The sequence below is a fragment of the Scophthalmus maximus genome, chromosome 1, assembly GCF_022379125.1.
Source record: "Scophthalmus maximus strain ysfricsl-2021 chromosome 1, ASM2237912v1, whole genome shotgun sequence".
Lineage (NCBI taxonomy): Eukaryota > Metazoa > Chordata > Actinopteri > Pleuronectiformes > Scophthalmidae > Scophthalmus > Scophthalmus maximus.
In genome coordinates this window covers 19,810,142-19,816,383 of record NC_061515.1, presented here as the reverse complement: position 1 = coordinate 19,816,383, position 6,242 = coordinate 19,810,142, and the positions used below count along the sequence as shown (strand labels likewise).

General features: G+C 39.8%; 2 long non-coding RNA genes across 3 annotated transcripts; both read left to right on the top strand.

Moving 5' to 3' along the window:
- Positions 1–315: 315 nt before the first annotated feature.
- Positions 316–3,350, top strand: LOC118309305. Of its 2 annotated transcripts, XR_004793467.2 has the most exons (3): positions 316–923; positions 1,705–2,818; positions 3,306–3,350. It is a non-coding gene; the product is annotated as an uncharacterized LOC118309305 (long non-coding RNA). The 2 variants fall into 2 exon arrangements; XR_004793455.2 differs by lacking the exon at positions 3,306–3,350 and having other exon boundaries at positions 1,705–3,170.
- A 104-nt stretch (positions 3,351–3,454) lies between these two features.
- Positions 3,455–4,126, top strand: LOC118309438. Its single transcript, XR_004793485.2, has 2 exons — positions 3,455–3,559; positions 3,722–4,126. It is a non-coding gene; the product is annotated as an uncharacterized LOC118309438 (long non-coding RNA).
- The last annotated feature ends 2,116 nt before the right edge of the window (positions 4,127–6,242 follow it).

Sequence of the window (6,242 nt, the reverse complement as noted above, 5' to 3'; positions counted from 1 at the left end):
GGGTCCAGAGAAGTCTACAGAGTCCGACATTGTTCTTGCAAAAGTACACACCGAATCAATATTCATCTTCATGACCTCCGATTGACGTAATCGGGTGTCGTTACTGCCGACGTGAATAATAATTTTTACCATATCTACGTTTATCCTTAGCCAGCAGTTTTAGGTGGGATTCAACGTCGCCTGCTCTGGCCCCTGGGACACAGACTGTGGTCGCTGCTTTCGCTGACTTCACATTCCTCAAAACAGAGTCACCAATGATCAGAGTTGTTTCCTCAGCGGGTGTGTCGAGAGGGGAGAATTTATTGGAAACGTGAAGTGGTTGGTGGTGAACCGTGGGCTTCAGTCTAGGACTATACCTCTTATTGCGGACAGTCACCCAGCCGCCCTGTCCTCCCGGCTGCTCGGGAGCTGAAGGAGCTAAAGAAGCTACACTGGAGCGGCTAGCACCGGCTAGCGGCGACTGGCTAACAGTCTCAGCTAACGACTTACTCTCCACGGTGCAGAGCCGCGCTTCTAACAGACTGAGCCTCGCCTCCATCCTAGCAAGCAAACTACACTTACTATAAGTATCACTGTCGCTAAAGGAGGCGGAGGAGAAACTAAACATGGAGCAAACAGAGCAGGAGACAGCAGGAGAGGAAGAAGCCATTGTTAGCTGCTAAAGCTAACTAGCTAAGCTACGGTGAGGAGTGCAGATAAGAGCGTGTCAACCGCTGTGAGTTAGCGAGCGAGTCGCTGAAATAGGAAGAGAGCTGTGAGCGTTTAGACTAAACATGGGAGAGTGGAGCGGATAGTTGTCCCAATAGTTAGAGGAAACCGCAGTGTTAAAGAGAGACGAGGAGGAGCGGTGGATAAACACAGTTCACAGAAGCGACAACAACCGGAAGTGACACAATACGTTACCGCGAGAGTTCCCAGTCCTAGTAAGTTATTGTTTATTATTTCTAAATTACTGGCACTAATGTAATCACTGATATTTCTAAAAAGCAAGACACAAATGATTTTTTTAAAATAGAACTTCCTCATTAGCCTTTAAAAAACAGTTGCTAAATGTGGCTTGTGATGTTTAATATTGATTTAGACAAAATCATTTCCCAGTTGAAAGTTTGTCATTTTGCGAATTACTAATGATTTTTTTTTGTGAATTATCTAATGATGGTTCACAGTGGGCCAGTGATCCACCAGCAGTGTTTTTTAAAATCCATATCTTTATCCATACCAGGAATATCATATCAAATAAAACGTGCATGTCCAAATTTGAGCATTATGAATTTTTCTGCTGTTCCTGTACAGGTAAACATTTTGCAGATGTTTTTCCCAGGACAGAAATACACCATAGATGCGTGCGTTTTCAGTTTTTCGAAGTACTTTAGGATCATGTGACATGTCCGAAAGCTCCAGACGAACAACTAAATGGACATCGTAGCGAGATTGTTTTATCAACTGCCGTTTCTGAGGTCAAGAATAAACTCAAGCTTAAAGCATTTATGGTAAAACAAAAATATGTGGCTTCACAGTTCCCCTTGAGATAGTCTACTTCATGAGAGGTCACTTTCAGTTCCTTTAACCACGGCAAATTGTGTTCACAAGATCAAAGGTCACCAGTGCGTTTAATCAGTTTTTATTCTCCATAAAATACGTTTGTCATGCTATACAATTCTCTATATTTGTAATCTGCATGTGTTTTCATTTTGTCTCCTGCAGGTAACGACTCGGACGGACTATTGCCTGGAACAGCCTTCGAGATCTTCCTTGGACAAGATTTCATCATCAACTGCACAATTGTTTTCTGCAACGATTCACCACCTGCTGTGACCTGGTATAAAGAGTTGAACCGTTTTTAATGGATATCGTTTTTGATATTCCAAAAAGTCCTCAGCAGCGACTCAGGTCTGTATCAGTGTCGAAGTGGGTATGATGTGAGTCATAGCATCAACGTTTCTGTCCATGTTGTGTGACTTTTTCAGTTATTTATTGGTGTATATGCATAAGAAACCTGTGTTCACATTGTACAGCTTACGTTTCTAATAAGTGCTACTGACTAAGAAAAGGACAAGTGCAGTGCTACATTTGGATTTAGAAGTAAGAAACATTCCCCCCTATTTTAACACCGCCTATGTTCATATGATGAAAAAAATTATGACAATAGCCCTGTATAATTTTATGGGTGGTGGTGAACTTAACATTGTTTCATGGAAGAATTCACAAGTAAGACAAGTCCATTTATGGTGTTTTGCACGTGTTTCCACCTGCCCTGCACAGTGTTACTTTAATCTGAACTCAAACATCTACCAAGGTTGATAAAACAATCTCGTAGTGAGATTGTTTTATCAACTGCCGTTTCTGAGGTCAAGAATAAACTCAAGCTTAAAGCATTTATGGTAAAACAAAAATATGTGGCTTCACAGTTCCCCTTGAGACAGTCTACTTCATGAGAGGTCACTTTCAGTTCCTTTAACCACGGCAAATTGTGTTCACAAGATCAAAGGTCACCAGTGCGTTTAATCAGTTTTTATTCTCCATAAAATACACTTGTCATGCTATATAATTCTCTATATTTGTAATCTGCATGTGTTTTCATTTTGTGTCCTGCAGGTAACGACTCGGACGGACTATTAAGTAAGACAAGTCCATTTATGGTGTTTTGCACGTGTTTCCACCTGCCCTGCACAGTGTTACTTTAATCTGAACTCAAACATCTACCAAGGTTGAAAAAAAAGGTTCTTGATCTTGAAGTGTTCCCACCATGAGAACTAACTACCTGACTATCCTTATGTTTCTGTTTTGGCGCTGCTTGGTTGCACTTTGGAAACTGACAGTAAGTTATTGTTGATCATTTCTTAAATGCTTCCTCGAGTCTGAGCAGGGTTTTGTTCTCCATCTATGTAGATGGAATCGTTTCCACGCAGCCAATCAAAATGATTTGTTTGCAACCATATTTGGTGAAAGCAGGAGCCTGATGTCAGAGTTGTAGGCAGATGGTCACACGGTCCGAGCTGCTACACAAAAGGCACAGGCTTTGAACGACAACCGCATTAGGTCTCCGTCTTATCTCATACACAAACAAGATTATTTTGGTGGCTCGTGTAGTCCTACTACCGTGCAGGACTACACAAAAAAGACTGTCAGCTTTTGTCAGCTTAAAACTATGTACTCATACATTAAACTACTTTATCATCCATATAGGTAATAAGCTTGACATCCAGCAGGAAATGATGTTACTTTTATGTTTATAATAAACACGAGCAGCTGTTATGCTCCTTGAATTCATGGTGTGTAACCACATTGATCTGTATGTTTTTCAGATAACGTGGAGACCACCACAGTTAGGTGCACGACTTTGGAATCAGGCAAGAGTTTAATTTGCTCTCTTACAGTGCTATTGCTGTATCACGTGCATTGTATGGCCTCTATGACAAGTGTCACATCAACTTTTTTTTTTACATTCATTCTACAGCTCAAGGCACTTTCTTTCCATGCGTGTACCGTGCTGTTGGAGGCTTGGTGTTTGTCATCATAGTGATAGCGATATCCATCACACCGACGTGACTGTTCAGAGGTGGGACTTGAGTTGTTACGTACGGTATTTGTTTGATTCCTCAGGGTCAGTCAGGACCGCACACTGCAGACCTCCTGCTGAAAGAATAACAGTGAAAAAAGTACATAAGTCACTGTCATGAGTCTGAGAAGAGTATCTGATCTTATCTGATGTCTGTCCAAGGTTTCTGTTGTGCAGGATGAACCAGGGACGCGGCAGATCCAACCTGCCAGACTCCCCATTATGCCTCGTCCACCATTGATGACTATGAAAATGATTTGACTTAAAATCAATCTGTTAAACGTTATGATACCAGGGCTAATATCAAAACAAGTAATGTAATTATCTAAAGATTAGAACTTATCTCTGATATATTACATTTTTCCGGATTTCTGTGTGAAATTAGTCAATCAGTGAAAGGCTTTGCCATTATTGTACTTTGTATTGTGTATTGTATTTTAGATCTGTTGTTCATTCCTTCATAGAGCTGTTTTCTTGACTCCATTTTGTGCACTTGAATTCCTGTAAATCAAAGTGTAGTAACACAGCAGTTAAAATTACAAAATAAAGTGATATTGTTTGATCAGGTCATAATGTGTGTATGCGTGTGCATGCAGTGTAACACATTTACAGGTGAATGGTTTTGTTTCCTGTGTAGGTATCAATCTTCGTGCACGCATCCGGTACAAATACCTCATATATGTGATTGCTTGTCTATATTAGTGTGTGTGTGTGTGTGTTTGTGTGTGTGTGTGTGTTTGCAGCCCTGGTCTTCACACTCTCTGTTGATGAAGAGCTCTTTTTCGGGTGACGTGTCAGATTTACATGTGCATTTGGGAGCAGACAAGATGTCGACTGACTAACAGAAAGCAGAATTAAACCACATGTCATGTAACCATATGTAAAAAAAACAATGACAGTGAGGAATGGAGGTTATTTTCCAGTGAAGACATGAATCAGAAACGTACCCCTCTACTCAACATGATCAGACTCGAACTTAGATATTACCCATCTGTCAAAGGAATAATATATTCTCATCTTTTTAATGTCATGTCACTACATAAACAAATGACAACAGATTAAAAAACCTTTCTAATATAACCTGACAACAGACTTTGCATATTATTATTGGCAAAGGTGCGCATGCTCTTGGATTACACTTTGCACAGGATGAGTGACAAATACAGTGCACTAAATCCAGTATAAGTATAATATTTACACTCTCATCTCAATAAGTTGTTAATAGAAATAGGATTAATAGGATGAGGTGCTAGAACATTGTCGGCCGAATTTCACTTTGAGCCAGGAAAATAACACCTTTCGGTTCAGATTGAAACCAGCTACAAGCAGCGTGGCCCGTGGGATGTGTTACTTCTGTGGTTTTACCCCTCCCCACACCACACACACGTACATACTCGGATGCATATACTTTTGATACACAACCCACCAAACATGCTACATTGCCCACCAACCACCATGTGACGCAGGTAGAGACACTTTGCCTTTAGAGTTACAATCAACAAAGCTCAACATTTTTTGGGGGGGTTGGTTTGTTTTGGGACGGGGCCGTTATCAAAGTACGTGTGTTTTGTTATGTTTGGTACAAAAGAGGTGAAGAAATAGTGCATAAGAAATAGGAATAAAGGCTGAATTGGACAAAGGGGGGAAAAAGTAAAATTACATCTGAAAGCGAATCAGATAAGGTTGCCACCTAGAGTTGAAAAAGCAAAACTCAGTATCCTGAACTTTCAACAGGCAACTGTCCAGATGATAATCTTATCTTGGTGATATGATTGTTTTCAGATCAACAAAACCCTGTAAAAAGAAAAACTTAAGAAAGAGTAAATAAACTTCCTGAGCATGGCTCCATACAGTAAATGTTTAAAAACAGTGATTTCAATTGTCAGTTCACTCAATGTTAGCTCATAGTTTCCTTCAGATAAGCCTCTGTATTATGATTATTATTAATAGTCAAATAATTTGCTTTAATAACATCAGTGTCACTGATTACAATCAAACTAAATCTGCCAGGTGCCAAGCAAGTGCCTCCGAGGAGCAAAGGAACAACTGACCTTTTCCTGTCTTTGTTTGGTTTGTGGAAACTAAGGAGGGAAAAATGTCTTTATTTATTGTACATGACATATTTGGAGAAAACTTTACAATGGTCCATGTCAGTCTGAAGAATCCACTTCCAAAAGTCAAGGAAAAAGATTGAACAACCTACAGGTTAAGAGAGAATATTGATTTACTTTGGAGTTTTTTTGAGCCTGAGTAGTTTTGAACGCTACCTCTAAGTGGCCATGAATAATAACCTGAAGTGTCATTTTTTTGTATGAAACTGGGTGCAGGTTAATTTGAGGCTAATTTAAGCCTTAAATATTTGCATTGGTTTGTCATAGATCATTAACAAAAAGCACTAAGCCACTTGTTAATGACCGAGAGTGACAAAGTAAAGTCACTGCAGTTGGCTGCAGAGGAAACAGGTTTCCTATTGTGTAAAATTCTGGTGAGGTTACTATAACCACGCTGTCATGATACACATCGTAACCCTACACGACCCAGAGTTCAGATTAAAAAATTTGAAAGCTAGAGAAAACATCTGAAACTCTTCTTTAAAGTCTCCCAAATACAGATGCGAAACATAAATGAGATTTTATTTGCTCCAGCTCGTGCTAATATGAAACTATGAACCAACACTTACAGG